Source organism: Gobius niger (assembly GCF_951799975.1).
Source record: "Gobius niger genome assembly, chromosome: 3".
Lineage (NCBI taxonomy): Eukaryota > Metazoa > Chordata > Actinopteri > Gobiiformes > Gobiidae > Gobius > Gobius niger.
Genome location: NC_136854.1, coordinates 42,706,416 through 42,726,392, shown reverse-complemented (window position 1 = coordinate 42,726,392; position 19,977 = coordinate 42,706,416).

The window sequence follows — 19,977 nt, the reverse complement described above, 5'->3', positions numbered from 1 at the left end:
AGGAGGTGGGATTCGAACCCCTGACCTTCCGATCATGAGACGACCCGCTCGACCATCTGCAGCACTGTCGCCCCACTTTACTGCGCAGTAATCTTCACTTTACTGCGCAGTAATCTGCCAAACTACTCCTGGTATTATTACGCCTTACACTATAGTCCCCCCTTTTATCCGCTTAGAAAATCCACATTGTTTAATTTTGTGTAATTATACTTTGTAGTGGAACACTTCACGTAACCATATTTAAATCGGGAAAACGTGGAAGAGCTTGGTAGCTTCTATCTTGACCTGTTTTGGAGCTATAGAGGAGAGAGGGAGAGGCTAAATGCTAACGCCGTCTGCGCTGTGTTTACGTGACTGAAGATCAGACAGGTCCTAAAGAACTCGTCACAGCTCAGGTAAGAACATATCTCAGTATGTAAAAACGGTGGCCTGTTCCTTTAAGAGAGTAGCAATCAATAAACGAGCTCATTCATATTTCCGTTCAAAATAAAGCAGCGATCGTACTATGAGGTGAATTGATTCTGAGACTGGTTATTTTGAAATAACTAAACTCCGTATTTAGAGCACATTCATTTCGTATATTGTGTGTGCATTCTGACAGTGACAAATATGAACAATAAATATAGAAAGAAACATATAAACTTAAACAGTCGTCCATATGTTTGGAGGTTTTAAATAACTATAGCATCTGTGGAAGATTTACAAACGGATTCATTTGGATTTCCCGCTTGTCCACGCAATCGAGCCAAATAGTTTCCATTAAAAAACAAAGCCAAATTCAGCATCTCTGTTGTGCCACGATGTCATTTATTTACTTTGATTCATCAATAACATTTTTCATTGGCAGTGAGAACGACCACAGCACTGAAAAACCAGCATTGTTCTTGTAGGTAAAGCCACCGGGTGCAGCAGGTCTGGGCCGGGTCTGGATAGGCACTGACATCGGCTCTCCTCAAGGGTGTGTACTATCACCACTGCTGTTCATTCTATTCACCAACAGCTGCACCGTGAGGTTTGCTGGTGATACAGACCTCGTCTGCCTGCTTCGGGAGGACGAAACTGATTGACAGGCCTGAGTCACCTGACCTGTGCATCCACGCAGCGCCCACTACTCGTAAACAAAATGAGAGCATGGATTTCCGTCAGCGAGCTTGTTTATTCCACTGGGACGACTACAGCTCGCGGCCCCGCGGCTGTGTGCCTGAGACTGAGGCGCTGGGTTATTTTACTACAGCTTTGTATCATGACACTGTCATGCTACAAAGCGAGCGGCTCAGCATTGAGCTAAAGCGGAGCTGAGGGACTGTACGCAACTGTGTCCTGACAGAATTTACTGATATGTTTTAGATGCAGACATTTGCTGTAGTAAAGCATGTGAAATGTATTTGTGTATGTGTATAATATGTAATGTACATTGATCTCGGAATAAACAATCAATCAATCAAAAAAGTGCGCAAAACATGTCACGTAAAAGCCGTGTCTTCAGGATGAACATTACTCTCTCTGCCCAAGAGCCAATTCTTCCCAATGAACTGCAGCTGCAGTGACTGAATCAAAGAAAGTTACTGCAAACGCAGTGGAGAAATTATGCTAAAATACTAAGCCTTCCCTCGAAGGTAAACAGCTCTCTCCCCCTTTCATTCACGTTTCTATATGCTATTCAATATGCTCTAAGCTGACAAAACAGTGACCGAGACATGTCAACAACACATTAGATACTCATTTATACAACTTATCTGCAAAAAAGTTCATTTGGCGGTTAGTTACTCTTTAAGTTTCTTTCAGATTCTGTACAGCTGGTCTGTCTAGTGAGGAACGTAGGTAATGATTTTTAACATAATTTAAACATGGTTTAAGCTCTTTGTATATTTTTTTTTTTCCCCCTTCGAAGTGAAATTCCTCACGGGGACAATACATTTTCCACTATTATCGGGTGATCACAGAGCGAGAGAAGGCGACATGCTGATCCCTCCCTCCGCCTTTTGCCCCAGAGCAGCTTCTGAAGGACGGATCAAATGCATCGGGGAAAGAATGGATTAATCGTCGCTCTTTTTACCCGCCCATCACTATCAAAACGTCAAATTTGCATGATACGTCACCGTTAGTTTGACACTCTGTGCCTTTTAAAAAAACCCTTGTTCACACCCCTCCCCCGCCTCCCCCGCCTCCCGCCCCCTGAGGCCTCCGCACTTGTAGCTGACGGCATGTACAGCAGTGAGCACATGTGAAAATGTCAAACACAGAAGACACAGTGACGCTCCGCAGCCTCCGTCAGCTCCTCTGAGCCTCTGCCGTCAGCTCCACCATCTGACACCACCGCACACCCCGAGTCAGGAGCGTTCAGCAACATTTACACCACTCCAGTAACCAGGGGGTTTCACTGGCACCCACTACAATGTGTCCCTTCATTCAGGGAAACCAAAAACATGACCAAAATACAGGCTACTCGCTCTAATATTTCATTCACCAAGATCTTATTGATGAGAGTGATGTTCAACTGGCTTCTCACTGTTGCAAACGGCCGATGCAAATCAGTTTATTTTCATATCTAAACACCCCAGTCATCACTTCGTATGGATTTACATTCAAAAAGTGTGTCTCTCAGTTGCATCTTTTTGCAAAAATCAAATCCTTACAAGCCATACATGTGCTTATCACTTCCTGACCCCGGCCGACTCCTCCTTCCACAGACTTCCAGTCAGTTTTCAACTTGATTTTAAAGTTTATTTCTAAAGCTCTCCTTTGGACACGCTCCCCTTTATCTGTCTGAGCCTGTGTCGATCCGCCGCCTCAGCAGCGCCCTGTGGTCGTCCTCTCTGGACACAGTTTGGACCAGAAAGAAACACTTATTCTGTGACAGTGCAGGATCTTAGAGGCAGTTGTGGTGAACAGGTCTGAGCTCATTCTACACATTAGGACATGGCTGGAACATGTAGGGGGAGGAAAATACTTAGTTTTAACATAGTTAAACTCCGTATAGTCCCTTTAAGGTCAATTGTGAAAAGGGCCGGATATTTTTCCCCTCAATTTTACCCAGAACTCGCCCGAACAAACACAAGAATCAGCCCAACAACGGAGCCGGCGACACAAGTGGAGGTTTTTTGCTAAATGTGCTAACAGTGATTTGTCAGACAGTTGCAGCCTTTTTATTTGTTGTGGTGCATGATTTTATTCACAAACACGAGCCAGTCTTTTGAACGGCTCTTTGAAATGAACCGATCCCAAAGACTCCCAGTGAAGAGCCTTGAATCCCATCTGTCGTGCATGACTGTAAGTGGAAAAAGACGCTGTGTTAAAACTGAGTAGCTAACTGGCTAAACGCTGAACGCTTCATAGCAATCAGCGAAAATGCTTTATAAATGTGTTATCGCTGCTGTTGTTCCAAAGGGAACTCGGGCGTCAAAATGATTTCCCGGCTTCTCAAGGGGAAATATGAGACGAGGTTTGTTCATGTGCAATTTTATACTTGGCAAATGTTTTTTACCAGAATAACGAGACCACATGAAGGCAGCATCTTTAGCAACGGTTCAGATTTTAAACACAGATGTGCAACAGCTGTTTGAATCAATGTGGAACGGGACAGAAGAGAAGCAGGTACATTCTTGTTAAAGGAATAGGCCACCGTTATTACATACTGAGATATGTTCTTACCTTAGCTTTGACGAGTTCTTTAGGACCTGTCTGATCTTCCCCCGTGCCTTCAGTCACGTAAACACAGCGCAGACGGCGTTAGCATTTAGCCTCTCCCTCTCTCCTCTATAGCTCCAAAACAGGTCAAGATAGAAGCTACCAAGCTCTTCCACGTTTTCCCTATTTAAATATGGTTACGTGAAGTGTTACACTACAAAGTATAATTACACAAAATTAAACAATGTGGATTTTATAAGCGGATAAAAGGGGGAACTATATTGTAAGGCGTAATAATACCAGGAGTAGTTAGGCATTCAAACTACTCCTGGTATTATTACGCCTTACAATATAGTGGAAGAGCTTGGTAGCTTCTATCTTGACCTGTTTTGGAGCTATAGAGGAGAGAGGGAGAGGCTAAATGCTAACGCCGTCTGCGCTGTGTTTACGTGACTGAAGATCAGACAGGTCCTAAAGAACTCATCAAAGCTAAGGTAAGGACGTATCTCAGTATGGAAAAACGGTGGCCTGTTCCTTTAAGAACATGTTTTACGAGCAGTTATTTCCGTCCCTGTCGTAACAGCCTGGTCTGTGATTGGACTGACGCACATTTTTTCGATATTAGTTTGGCTTTTAGCAAAGAGGGTCCTGCTTTAGAACAGATACAAAGAGCAGGATCACTGACCAGGCATCTGGAGTCCAGCTCGTCATGGTCTTCCTGTTTAACATTACTTGTAAAACATTAAAATAGACACATTTTTGGCATCTGCCTCGTGACTTGGACAAAAGTTCAATATACAAACAGTCACATATGCAGTAGTTCATTATTCAATTATTTTTATTTTTTATTTCAGTCAAAGTAGTCGAAGTAGTCTACTACTACTACTACTACTACTACTACTACTACTACTACTACTATAAACAAATCTATAATGAATGTGTTTACGTTGTAATTAATTTGGGCTATATGCTCAGTGTTTCTTCCTAGACAATTAAATGTTTGTAACTTTATTATCCCCGTAGGGAAATGTGTCTCTGCATTTAACCCATCCTTCGATGCCGCTGGGGCGACCCGTAAGGAGCAGTGGTCGACGGCAGTGCCGCGCCCGGGGGCCCGTCTCCAGATGTGGAGCCAGGCTGATGGTCAGAATCACCTGGCTGGAGGTGATTCTGACCATCTTCACCTATTGCACATGTTTTTAGTGGTAGGAGTACCCGGAGGAAACCTCCGCAGACACGGGGAGAACATGCAAACTCCACACAGAAAGGCCCCGTCCTGGTGGGAATCGAACCCAGGACCTTCTAGCTGTGAAGCGAGAGCGCTAACCGCTGCGCTACCGTGCCGCCCAGCACGGCGCTTTACTTCCTCTCCCCCATCTCTTCCATTCACGATGAGCAGGTCCCACACAAATGAAGAGACAGCTCAGGATTTGGTAAAGGACTGTGAGTGTCAGATGGACGTCACTGCAGCGTGTTATAAACATCATGTTCGCTGTGAATCCTGCCCCAAAGGAAACGCCAGGGCTCAGAAGGCGAGAGCTTTTATCTTGGATAAACACGTAAACAACTAAATGACATTTAAACTACTTGCAGGACGATCCTTTTGCACAGGCTCGTTTGCACTAGTTTTAATTTCTATTTTGTGTTTGCCGTTAGCCCCAAGACAAAAGCACCACCGTTCTGAACACAGAGGTTTCCTCCAGTGAAGTCATTACATCTCACGTAATGTTTGAACCTGCTCCAGTCACAGCCTAATCTTTACTCGCTGTCCTTTACCAAATCTTGAGCTGACTCTTCATTTGTGTGGGATCCTCCTCATTGTGAATGTAAAAGACAGAGGAGAGGAAGAACAGCGCCGATGTTCCTGTCCAGGCTGAAATCTGGACAGTAACAACTTCATTGTGCTTTGAAATTGTCAAAGCACAATGAAATAAGACAGCAATAGGTAATAATTTTACCTATGTCTGTCCTAAATGAAAAAAATAAAAATAAAATAATAAATAATAGAACACGAGTTCGGTTTTAAGTTAGGATTAGACTTGGGGATTCGTAGGGGGACGTTGGGAGTCTTGTTTTCCGAGTTGATGATGACCCAGGTGCAACTAGTATGATTTTTAAATCTTTCCTCCTCCTGCGTTGCTCTGTTTCATCTCAACTTCAGATTTCTCCAAAGCCATCTTCAAAGCCTGCATCTCCTGCTGGTGTTTAAGTGTCCGCTCCACCAGCTCCTTGGCCTGAGACACCTGACTCTCCAGTTGAGCGTTGACCATATTTGTGTGGTCCAACTGGTTCGTCAGCTCCTCAGCGTTTACCCTGGCTTCTTCAGACCTTTCCAACGCTGCTTTGAGGCCTTCTTGGAGTTCTGTAATGTTTCTCTCCAACTCCGAGTTGACAACGTTTTTCTGGTGCAACGCTTTCTCCATCTCTTCGTGCCTTTTCTCAGCGTTTTCTCTGGCTTCTTCAGACCTTTCGAGCGTTGCTTTGAGGCTCTCTGTGAGTTCCGTAATTGTCTTCTCCTGCTGCAAGTTTGCCACATTTTTCTGGTCCAACTCTTTGTCCAGCTCTGTGTGCCTTTTCTCAGCGTTTTCTCTGGCTTCTTCAGACCTTTCCAACGCTGCTTTGAGGCCTTCTTGGAGTTCTGTATTGTTTCTCTCCAACTCCGAGTTGGCCACGTTTTTCTGGTCCAACTCTTTCTCCATCTCTGCGTGCCTTTTCTCAGCGTTTTCCCTGGCCTCTTCAGACCTTTCGAGAGCTGCTTTGAGGCTCTCTCTGAGTTCTGTAATTGTCTTCTCCAGCTGTGCGTTGGCCACATTTTTCTGGTCCAACTCTTTCTCCATCTCTGCATGCCTTTTCTCAGCGTTTTCTCTGGCTTCGTCAGACCTTTCGAGAGCTGCTTTGAGGCTCTCTCTGAGTTCTGTAATTGTCTTCTCCTGCTGCAAGTTGACCACATTTTTCTGGTCCAACTCTTTGTCCATGTCTGCATGCCTTTTCTCAGCGTTTTCTCTGGCCTCATCAGACCTTTCGAGAGCTGCTTTGAGGCTCTCTCTGAGTTCTGTAATTGTCTTCTCCTGCTGCAAGTTGACCACATTTTTCTGGTCCAACTCTTTCTCCATCTCTGCATGCCTTTTCTCAGCGTTTTCTCTGGCTTCGTCAGACCTTTCGAGAGCTGCTTTGAGGCTCTCTCTGAGTTCTGTAATTGTCTTCTCCAGCTGTGCGTTGGCCACATTTTTCTGGTCCAACTCTTTGTCCATGTCTGCATGCCTTTTCTCAGCGTTTTCTCTGGCCTCATCAGACCTTTCGAGAGCTGCTTTGAGGCTCTCTCTGAGTTCTGTAATTGTCTTCTCCTGCTGCAAGTTGACCACATTTTTCTGGTCCAACTCTTTGTCCATGTCTGCATGCCTTTTCTCAGCGTTTTCTCTGGCCTCTTCAGACCTTTCGAACGCTGCTTTGAGGCTCTCTCTGAGTTCTGTAATTGTCTTCTCCATCTGTGCGTTGGCCTCGTTTTTCTGGTCCAACTCTTTGTCCATGTCTGCATGCCTTTTCTCAGCGTTTTCTCTGACTTCGTCAGACCTTTCGAACGCTGCTTTGAGGCTCTCTCTGAGTTCCTGTTGGAGTATTTGTTTTTGCTCCTCTGACTCTTTCCAAGACCTGACAAGATCTCTCTGCACTTCATCGTTCTTTTGCATCTGTTTCCTGAGATCCTCCGCATTCTCCTCTGTGAATTTTATTGCCTCTTCAACTGACTTCTTCACAGCTTGTTCATGTTTTTGTATCATTTGCTCCAGGCTGTTTATAATGAGATCTTTCCCCTCAATATTCAGCTGTAGCTCTTTGCTTTTTTCTGCACTGAACCGGGCCTCCTCCTTGGACATCTGGAAGGCTTTGTTCAGGGATAGATTCTCTCCTTGAAGTCTCCGGACGGCCTCATTCATGTCGGTGAGACTGTCCCTCCCCTCTCCCTTCTCAAACATCTCAGTTTGGAGCGATTCGATCTTTTTATGTTGCCCTTCCATGAACTTCGTCACCTCCATCATCACAGACGTCTTGAAGGCTTCGATCAGCGCTTTCTTTTCATGTTGCTGACTCTCAAAGTGTAGCCTCAAGTCAGAGAGCTCCTTTCTCATCGTCTCCACTTGCGTCTTCACTTGCGGAAGGACTTTTTGGGCGGATTCCTTCTGTCGGGTCAATCCGCTGAACGGCCTGACCTCTGCACCAAGCGATCTCCTCCATCGTCTCTCCTCATTGAGAGCTTGTTCTTGCAGAAGGATGAACGTCTCACTGCTTTCATTTGTCCGTCTTAACTCCTTCCTGAGCGCAGCCTTTTGCTCCTGCAGCGTTAGCACTCTCCCCCTCTGTTTTAGGAGATGTTTTTCCTGCTTGTTGACTTGTCTTTGCAGTTGGCAAAGAACTTTCTCCTTTGTGTCGAGAGTCTCTTTCAGCTCTTTCTCTGTTTGGGCGTTGAGAGCGTTCTGGTGGGTCATCTGATTCACCTGCTCCCGAAGCCTTGTCAGACCTTTCATCTCCTGTGTCTGATTCTCGAAGTCAGCTTTCAAATCGCAAAGCTCCTTTCTCATCGTCTCCACTTGTGTTTTATCTTGTGGAAGGACTTTGCGGACAGATTCCTTTTCCAGTTTCAATGCGCTGACCTCCGTGTTCAGCGCTTTCCCTCTCCGTCTCTCCTGTTCAAGCTCTTGGCTTTGAAACAGGATAAATGCTTCACTGCTTTCATTTGTCCGTCTTAACTCCTTTCTGAGTGCAGACTTTTGCTCCTGCAGCGTTAGCACTCTCCCCCTCTGTTTTAGGAGATACTTTTTCAGCTTGTTGACTTGTCTTTGCAGTTGACGGTTATCCTTGTCCTTGGCTTCCAGCGCTGTGCGGGTATCTCTCAGCTCTTGTGCTGTTTGGTCGTGGAGAAACTTCTGCTCCTTTACAAGGTCCACATTCTGACTTTCTGCATTTTGTAGAGACAGGGCCCTGTTCTCTTGCTCCTTTGCGTCGGCCTGTGTGTTCAGGTTCTCCCCCTGTAGACCTGCATCTTGAGCACAAAGGCTTTTGACTTTGGCTGCGTTCATAACCGCGGCGTTCGTCAGACACCTGTTTCGCCGGGTGTTCATGCCCAGACTCTTTTGAAAGCGTTGTGTTTGTAGATGGGCTGTGGACAGCTCCATCTCCACAGCTTTCCTCCTTTGCTGTTCTGCCAGGACATCTCTCTGCAAACTCTGAGACGTCTTCATCGCAGAGATCAGTTGGAGCTGAAGCTCTTTCACCAGTATGGCGTTGCGTGACGGTTTCCTTCTGAAAAACCACATCTTTGTAGTGTTTGTAGGGACGTAACTTACCTATTTCTAGCTAAGTTCGTTCTGAAATGATCTAAGCAGCTCTCAGCCGAGCAGTGAGGTCAGGAAGTGATGTGTCAGAGCTCGACGGATAGAATGTGTGTCACCACGGAAACGAAGAATTCTGTGGTCACATGACTTTAGAACATGCGACGACATAACTATAGAACCATCTTTGGAATCGCCCATATATGGTCATGTTCCTGACTCTTTCTCCCATAAGATAAGATAAGATAAGATAAGATAAGATAAGATAAGATAAGATAAACCTTTATTCATCTCACAAAGGAGAAATTCACTTGTTACAGTCGGCGTTACTTCACAGTCTTATTGTACAGTCTGACAGCAGTGGGGATGAAGGCTTTGCGGTAGCGCTCCGTCCTGCACTGAGGGTGTCTCAGTCTGCCACTGAGAGAGCTGCACAGCTCTTCTCCATCATTGCTTTAACAAATGCTGAATTATGTTTATTTTCCATTAAATAAAGATACATGACATGGAGAGGAGCAAAGTGCTTCAACAGCCCATAAATACTAACGAGACTGACAATGATGTATGTTCTGCATATGCTAACGTTAGCTTCATATGCTAACATTAGCTTCATGCTTCATATGCTAACGTTAGCTTCATGCTTCATATGTGAAAATGCTAACACTAGCTAGCGTTAGCTACAACTGCCGTTTGTTCGCTTCTACTGAACAATCTCCTGTAAATAAACATCCATAAGGACCCGATTTAGACTTGACTTTATTTGTATGAGATAAATAAGTTTATAGTTTTCCAGAAAACAGGTAAAAAGAGTGAAAAATTGTGTTTCCTAAAAGATTCTGTTTTTCCCCCTCGGCGAGACCATGACGCGATGCCGTCTGTATCTATCCCAGCTCGTCTCCATGGAGATCCTTATCCAAATGCTTTATTTTGATCATCCAAAACAATAGCTTTGCTTGTATCATCTTAGCTTCAGGAGCTTCTTTGCATATGAATATTCCCCCCTTAACTCCCGCCTGAACCGAGCACATTTTCTCCAGTTTGGCTTTACCCCAATCCAAAAGCTTCTGGAAAAAAGCTGTGAAAATAGCAACAAAACTGAGACGAAAACAATGATGGAAATGTGACAAAAAAGTGAGAAAACATTGGGGGGGAAAAATGACAAAAATGTGACAATATGTAACTTTTGTTTTTTTTTGTTTTACAAAAATGTGATTAAAATTTGACCAAAAAAAATTACAAAAAAATGACCAAAAGATATGAATGCCCAAGCAAACATGAACCTTGATAAAACAGCTTCAGTATTCTCCAACTCTCAAGACGCTGCCTCAAAGTCACTCAATGGTTTTATGACAGACTTAAACATAAAGGACGTATGGAGAATACATAACCCATCAGCAAAGGATTATACCTTTTATTCAGCGAGGCATAAAACATTTTCCCGTATTGACTATATTATGGTGTCTTCTAGTCTTCTCCCGGCAACTAGTGCTATTGACATTCTACCGAGGTACATATCGGATCACAACCCAATAATATCAACCTTTAACTACACTATGGTTAAGAACAGGAATAGCAGGTGGAGATTTAATACTACCCTTTTAAAGTGCGAAGAATTTTTGAAACAAATGCGGGCCCAATTAACAGAATTTATTGCTCTAAATATGGACACTATTGTAGAGAAGACGCTAATATGGGCATCGGTTAAGGGATGTATTCGCAACATATCAATACAGTTTAGCTCAAATCTTCACAGAAGCACATTACAAAAGATTTCAGATTTGGAAAATGAATGCAAGATCTCGGAAAAGGACCTTAAAAAAGTTTATAATGCATCCAAAGCAAATACCCTTAAATCTAAGCAGGCAGAGTTAAATGACCTACTGAGAAATAGAGTTGAGTATGTGATGCAGTTGACGAGATCTAAATATTATATATATATAGGAGGCCAAGAGTGCAATTTCAGCCATTAGATGTAATCAAAAAGGGTTGTTAACCTCCACTGAGGATATAAATAAAACTTTTAAAGAATATTTTAAAAAGTTGTATACTAGTGGCGGAAAACCTTCAGAGAATGATCTAGATGATTTTTTTTACACGCCTTAATCTTCCAACTTTAACAACAACATTTATTGATAAAAAAGAGGAACTGAATTTTATTGTACTTTGAAATTTGTTTAAACTGTATGTTGTTCTTCTCAATAAAAATTGAATGATAAAAAAAATGACCAAAAAAATGACAAAAAAGTTATAAAAATGAGTTGAATACCCAACAAAAAAATAATGGTCGTTCTCTCTGGAAGTAACCTGCCTCTGGTTAAGTCCAAGACTCACTCAATCCAACTGGAGTTCATTCATTCAAGACTTAAGGACACACAATGTGGTCCACAGAGTTCAGAGCTGATATAAGATGATGTTTTTGTCATATCGTGCAACAGAAATAAACTGATTGACTGCAAATGCCTCAAATTACATTCTTGTACATCATTAAGACCGTCTTGCTGAGCAGTTCCAGTTCCTCTAAAGCGGTGATGGTCTTATAAAGCATTAAGTCAGTGTTAACCCCTTAACTCCCACCTGAACCGAGCACATTTTCTCGAAAAAATGACCAAAATGTAACCAAAAAAATAACAAAAAATTGATAAAAAATTGACGAAAAAATGACAAAAATGTGACAAAAAATGACAAAAATGTGATAAAAATTAGACAAAAAAATCACAAAAAAATGACTAACAATTACAAAAAATGACAAAAAAGGATAAAAAACAGACAAAAAAATGACAAAAATGTGATAAAAATGTGACAAAAAATTGACAAAAAATTTGACAATTACAAAAAATTGACAAAAAAATGTGACAAAAATGTAATAAAAAATGGACGAAAAAATGACAAAAATTTGACAATTTTTTTGGGACAAAAAATAAAGCATTAAGTCAGTGTTAACCCCTTAACTCCCACCTGAACCGAGCACATTTTCTCAAAAAAATGACAAAATGTAACAAAAAATTGACAAAAAATTGACAAACAATTACAAAAAATGACAAAAAAATGATAAAAAACAGACGAAAATGACAAAAATGTGACAAAAAAATGACAAAAATGTGATAAAAATGTGACAAAAAAATAACAAACATTTGACAAAAAATGACCAAAAAAATTACGAAAAAATGACCCAAAAAATGACAAAAATGTGCAAAAAATGTTGACAAAAATTTGACAATTACAAAAAAATGACAAAAAAATGTGACAAAAATGTGATAAAAAATGGACGAAAAAATGACAAAAATGTGACAAAAAATAAAGCATTAAGTCAGTGTTAACCCCTTAACTCCCACCTGAACCGAGCACATTTTCTCGAAAAAATGACCAAAATGTAACAAAAAAATGACAAAAAATTGATAAAAAACAGACGAAAAAATGATAAAAATGTGACAAAAAAATAACAAACATTTGACAAAAAATGACCTAAAAAATTACGAAAAAATGACCCAAAAAATGACAAAAATGTGCAAAAAATTTGGACAAAAATTTGACAATTACAAAAAATGGACAAAAAAATGTGACAAAAAATGACAAAAAAGCTACAAAAATGAGTTGAATACCAAAAAAATAAATGATGGAAAAAAAGTCTGATGCCGTGAGGAAACAGATCCTCTCGGTTCAGGCGGGAGTTAAGAGGTTAAACAGCTGAATCTCGCTGCTGTACAGTGTGTGAGTGTGAGCGCACCGGGGACATCACGCTGTAATGCTTCAGAGGTACATGTCAGCTCCCCTTCTCCCCAGCTGTCAGGGACCACGTGCACGCTCACACACGCACACTCCCTCGTGCACACTCGCTCGTGCACTACCTACACATGGCAGGTTTGAGAAGTATCAGGACGGTGCGAGTGCAGAGAAGAGTGTCAAAAACCCCACACAGACGGGACGAGCGCCGACAGTGTCACGTTTTCTGTGGTTGGCAGTTTCAGTTTGAGATAAAAGCTGTCCTACTTTAAAGCAGCACTAAGTAACGTGTTTACCTTAATAAATCCTCTCCGTAGTCCCTCTGGTGTCTCTGGCCAGAAAACCATGTTTGCAACTTGACTGCCACCGGACCGGAGTCACCAATACACACTAACAGAATCACAAGAAGAAGCTAACATGCTAACGGGCAAAGCTAACTGCGGGCTAGCGTCACTTTAAACAGTATTTACAGCCAAGTGTGAGTGAAAAAAAATATTTACATTGTATAATTGGATGTACAATATCTCTCTCTCCCTTCGCCTTTTCTGTCAGCGTAGGATTTACTCTGCAAGACAATTAACACATTAAAAAATCGCAACTTGCTACGACACCTGCAGTTGTGCCTATGGCCTCTAGGGGCAAGAGTTACTTAGTGCTGCTTTAAGGTCCTGCATTTGTGGAAACCTGTTTCTGACCATGTTCTCAGTGATGTTTTAGGTCTGATAACTAAAGACAGTTTCTGTGAAAAGCACAAATTATCGCTACGGATTCAGCTCAATGTTTTTTTGGAGCGCCCTCTGCAGGCAGGTAGAGGGAATGGTCCGTCTAAAATGGCATAGCATATACAAGTCGCCATGGGAAACAATGTTTGGGTGCAGAATAGGGATGCCACATGCCGCTTGTGCTCATACTCGTACTCATTCATGAGGCCGATACCAGAAACCGATACCATTTGACGTGTGGCCGGCGCTCCTACAGGACGCAGCTCCACTGAGGAGAGAAAATAGCAACAAAGTGGAGAATAGTTTAGTGGAAATACAATATTCCACATCGAGCTGACTTTATTACAGACGACACTCCCTAAATCAGAGTCTGAGCTGGATTAAACCAGAGCTAAATGTTGTTAGCGCTGCAGCGTCTGCAGTGTTTGCAACATACAGGCTAGTGTTGCTAACTAGCCGCTAACTCACGGCTAACAGTTTTGCCGATTCTGACGCCGTTTTATGCCCAGGGGCTTATTCATCTGAAAAACTAACACAGCGACTAAAAAGTCCTCGGAAAATCCAAAATAAAGAGATACAGCATGTTTATATTGATCGAAACGCTGTAAGTACTGGCTAGAAAATGCTTTGTGCTCGTATCGGTATTTGGTATCGGCAAGTACTTAAATCAAAGTACTCGTACTCGTATCGGTTTTAGAAAAAGTGGTATCGGTGCATCCCCAGTGCAGGACATGTACAGTCCAGTTTATAGCTGGGCTCGTGAACTACTTTATTGTCAGTCAGATATAATGCATTTTTTTTATTAATGGTAAATTAAAGAATGTTCCTAATTTGAATGCTTTTGCTTGTTATTATCTGGGTTGTTTGCATGGTCATTTTGAGGGTCGTCAGGGTCCCAGCTTTTCAGGCCGGGACCCTCAAAAAGCTGTAAAACAAGTCGTATTTTCATTTAGCCTTTACATTGTTTTCAGATGACATGACTACCACCAACTTCTAACAATAAATCCATATCCATCAGCACCGGGGCGACCTGAGTAAAAGCCCCGTACGACAGGCCTCTGCGGCGGGCGACTCGGGGGCCGGCGGAGCGAGTTCTCACACACCGGGCGATCGGTTAGAGGAGAGAGAGACGACAGTGGAACATAAATCACACAGAACAAATGAGCGCTCGGCAGAGACTGACAGGAACGCTAAAGCTAATGCTGCAGGGATTACACATGTCAGAGCACACAGAGGCAAATATATAGAATTACACGATTGAGATTAAAAATGTCCGCTGTAGTATTTGTCAGCTTTAGATTAGGGCGGATTTGAAGAAAAATACAGGATTCAAGTAGTTTCTATTAACATTGAACAGTGGTGTTGTTCAATTTGGCAGCACGTGAAGAGCTGGTGTGACGGACAGGGAACAGAGGCGTGGGAACCAATCATCACTCAGGATCCCCTTCATAAGCTCCCTGGTCAATTACTGGGGTCGTCCTACCACCACCAGTGCGCGGGCTCTGGGGGAAGAATCTGGCGATCATCCATGAACGCCATGTATTCCATATCATTTGTGCAATCTTCCACCTGGGTCTGAGCCCCAATCATGATTAACTTTCAATAAAACTTTCCTAACACATCTGAGTCTTTTCAGGCTGATCTTCTAATGGCTGGTGGACACGTCACACATGGCACGACGTGGGGATTGTAAAATCATGAGCTGCTCTCGTCTCCACAGTGCAACAGTGAGAGAAGTGTTTGATTCCTCAGAAAAGTGCAGGGAACGTACAGTAAAATGCGGAGTCAGACCCGCTCTGACGCTTATGACTCTGGGGGTGTGCGGTGTTGACACTGACAGAGATCATCGTGACAGTGAGAGGAGGCTCACTCTGTGACCAGTGTTCCAGAATATCAGACACCACCTGATGTTGGTCATAGCTCTATTTTAAATCTTTGTCCCTGACTCACTGTATGACCTACAGCCTTTGGCTGCGTCTGAAACCATCACATTAAATCCTCTGAGCTCTAACACCAGCAACTAGCTCCTTAACCTGTCATGGGTCGACTGTTAGATCTGTGCAGTTCGTGAACTAGAGCTTCAGCTGCATTTGCACAATCCATCCATCCTTAAACAGGGGAAAGGGAAGTGACATCACCAACAGCTGTTTTTCTTTAAAGTTATTGGTGGAGTGCAAGCCAAACAAAAGTGCATGTCGCCCCCTAGTGTCCAACAACAACAACAACAACAACAACAACAACAACAACAACAACAACAACAACATAGTGTCCAAACAAAGAAAACAAAATCCAAATGATCCAAACATTTCCCTTTAGTGTTATTTTATTTCAGCAGCTGTTTCTTAAAGCGACAGCAGCAAATGATCCATGTGGCTTAAGTTTCTACTAAATGAAAACAAAAGCATTTAATCCGTTTCTTGAGTTTCCTCTTTAACTCTGACATGTGACTGAGCTGTGGGGACGACAACATGGATTTATCACTTTCATAAAGTTTGGCTTGTACAGAATCTTTCATTATTTAATGTTCTCCTGTCGATCAACAGTGGTTGTGCCTGAATCACTCGAGGCTGGGCCGAGGGGGGGGGGGGGGGGGGATTGGCGCGGTGGTTTATGCTTAGCTCCTCATCACCGGTGAGTTAGCACCAGAGGTCCGAGTCGCAGACCTGTACACCCGGCATTACGCTCACTCTGTCACGCGGTGCAACACGCCTTTTGAAACGGTCAGTTCAAAAGTCTCACGCGAGGCCGTGTTCCTGATCACAGATTGATTTCATAGTGGGTGGAGGCCTTTAGGGCAGATGTGTGGGCCACATTGGGCTTTTCAACTTTCCACAAGGGCCAATAGCACTTAAAAGAGCAACAAAATAGCAGCCGTTATGCACTACCTTTCTTTATGTCAATGAAAACAATGGTGTTTCCTCCCCTTATTAGACCAGTGTTTTTGAACCACTGTGCCGTGGCACACTAGTGTGCCGTGAGACATTGTCTGGTGTGCCTTGGGAAATTATCCAATCTCACCTAGTTGTTTTTTTGTAAACAAATGCATTATTATCCACAAATAATGTACCGTTTTCGAGTGTGCCAGTGTTTTTCAACCTTTGTTGAGCCAAGGCACATTTTTTTCATTGAAATAATCACGAGGCAACACCAGCAGAAAATGTTCTCATCAAAGTGTCTTGACTCGGAACACCGTATAGTCTCACGAGCCACAATGCCTCTATAGATACAGACGGCATCTCGTCATAGAAGGGGGCGTGGCTTCGCCGAGGGGGAAAATAGAATCTTTAGAGAAACACAATTTTTCACTCTTTTTAGCCATTTTCTATCACATAAATAAAGTCAAGTGTAAATCGGGCCCATATGGATATTTTCTCGCAACAGATTGTTCAGTAGAAGTGAAAAAACGGCAGTTGTAGCTAGCACTAGCTAACCATTAGCATTGGCACGATGCTAACATGTAGCATCAAGTAGCATTCTCCATTTTTTATGTATTTATGGGCTGTTGAACCACGTTGCTCCTCTCCATGTCTTTGTATCTTTATTTAGTAGAAACTTTGTTCATATTTCAGCATTTGTTAAAGTAGTTTTTGAATAATTAGAGAAAATGTACATTTTTTCAAAATTGTTTTCCCCCTTAACTGTTTTCAAAAATGACCATATATGGGCGATTCCAGAGATGCCGTCTGTATCAATGCATCACTAAATCTCTTGTCTCAAAGAAATTGCTGGGTTGCAGGTTCTAGAATATCATGATTTCATCGGACCCAGCGGGAGCAGGAGCCAGTTTTTCCTATTAACAGCATTACACTTTCACAAGTCACAGCTAAAAAGTAAATGTATGGATTAGAAAAATTATCATTAATATCAGTCACTGGGTCCATGATCTCTCTGTACAAGACCAAACATTTCCTCCATATAATAGTATAGGCCTTTAGAACACTGTGATGTGACCTGCAACCCAGCAATGAAGTACCTGATATGGAAGAGTATAATATGGTTACTCTGCCGATCACAAGACAGACACTCGAAAACGGTACATTATTTGTGGTTAATAATGCATTTGTTTACAAAAAAACAACTAGGTGAGATTGGATAATTTCCCAAGGCACACCAGACAATGTCTCACGGCGCACTAGTGTGCCACGGCACAGTGGTCGAAAAACACTGGTCTATGCTCACAGGCATTTATGCATAAAATGTCTCCTTTAAAGAAAAACCTTCCCCTCTGCCTCATCACGTGGAGGCGTCACATTGCTTTGCAGCCGACAGGTGTCCATTGTCTGGCCATTACACTGTATTTGTTGCCAGCCCCGTACAACACAAACCTGTTTTTTTTCCATTGTTCCCGAGCTCGCGAAGCGTTTTAACACCAGCTCTGAGTGGCCTGCAGCCATTCCACAAAGAAAGTCGGTGAAAAGTTTGGCCCAGCACCAAAAGAGAAACGAGAAACACCTGTTCCCGCACACCGTTCGCTCTCAGACCGCAGAACATCGCTCTGGATTTAACATTAAATCGTTTACTTGACCCCGAAATCGAACGCCACAGGAGTTCAGGAGCTGGGGAGCCGAAAAATCCAGCGATAAATGGAGAGAAAGCGGCATTTATCGGAGCTAAAAGTTGGGGGAAAAGTACTTTCTGTTAATGCCTGAAGTGCACCGTCAGGGAAAATAAAAAAAAAGCTAAAGTCTCCCTTGGCCTCAATCGCTAAATGAAGATAAAGCGCATTGTCCGAGAACTAACGCCCTCTGTCTCGCTGTGCTTTTCAGATAACCCAGAATGAAGATTTAAATGCATGTGTGAGGTGAAGTTAAATCCACTTTCTTGATGAGATGTTAGGAAGTTCCCTTGTTGTAAAAAAAACAAACAATAGTAGTAGTACTAGGCTATACCTGTGAGCTTTATCCATCTTCAGACAAGACGAGCAGCCGCCATTTTGCTTTTGTAATGTCTTTAGGAGAAAACGGGTCTTTTTTCCATTCGTTTCACCTCCCTCCTCTACACCAATACATTTTAAAGCAGTACAAAGTAACTCGTTTACCTTATAAATCCTTCCCGTAGTCCCTGTGGGGGTAATACAAGTGTTAATGGGATGATTGGGTTTGTTTTTTTCATCTCCCCCTGGTGTCTCTGGCCAGAAAACCACAATTGCAACTTTGCCACCGGGTCGGAGTCACCAACACACACTAATGGGATCACGGAGAAGGAGCTAACAGGCTAACGGGCAAAGCTAATTGTGGGCTAGCGCCACTTAAGCAGTATTTCCTTTGCAAAGTGTCCTTCCATCACTTACGAAACATCGCCAAACTCCGCCCCTCCCTCTCACAGTCAGACGCTGAGAAACTGGTCCACGCCTTTGTCTCCTCCAGGCTGGATTACTGCAGTGCCCTCCTCGTCGGGATCCCCGGTGAGAGCCTGCTGAAGCTCCAGCACATCCAGAACTGTGCAGCCACACTACAAAAAGTGAATATCAAGCATTGGCTTAAATGACTTGAATTGAGGAAATGTTTCTTGTTTTGAGCGGTTTTCACGCATTTAGACACTTTTCCTGATCGGACCGAGTTTACTTTGCTTTGTTTGAGGACATTTCAGACCAGTTCTAGGGTAAATCTCGCTTGAAATAAGAAAGTAAAATTGCCAATGAGATGAGACCAATTTTTTTACCCCATTGGCAAAGAAAATGACCTGAAATAAGGACGAAATGTATCGAAACGAGTCAGAAACATCTCAGAACAAGTGAAATAATCCAGGACAAATGCCCAACAACATCTTAACTAATCAAAACAACTAAAATTTGGATTATTATGCTCAAATTGAGATGTTTATACTGATCTAGTTAAATACTTTTTGCAGTGCAGGATCCTGACAAGGAGGCGCAAATATGACCACATCACCCCCGTCCTCCGGTCCCTTCATTGGCTGCCCGTCCATTACAGAATCCACTACACAATCTGCCTCCTCACAGACCAGTGTGTCCCTGGAACAGCCCCGGCAGACCTCACTGAGCTAGTTACTCCCCACACCACCACCAAGGCGCCTACGGTCCACTTTCACCCACGCCCTTCACCAGCCCGTGACCAAGCTCTCCACAATGGGAGACGGGGCCTTTAAGGCAGTCGCCCCTAGACTCTGGAATGCCCTGCCAAACAATGTGGATTTTCTAAGCGGATAAAAGGGGGAACTATACTGTAAGGCGTAATAATACCAGGAGTAGTTTGGCATCCGCGCAGTAAAGTGAAGATTACTGCGTGGATTTCGAACTACTCCTGGTATTATTACGCCTTACAATATAGTCCCCCCTTTTATCCGCTTAGAAAATCCACATTGTTTAATTTTGTGTAATTATACTTTGTAGAGGAACACTTCACGTAACCATATTTAAATAGGGAAAACGTGGAAGAGCTTGGTAGCTTCTATCTTGACCTGTTTTGGAGCTATAGAGGAGAGAGGGAGAGGCTAAATGCTAACGCCGTCTGCGCTGTGTTTACGTGACTGAAGATCAGACAGGTCCTAAAGAACTCGTCAAAGCTAAGGTAAGAACATATCTCAGTATGGAAAAACGGTGGCCTGTTCCTTTAAAAACACCC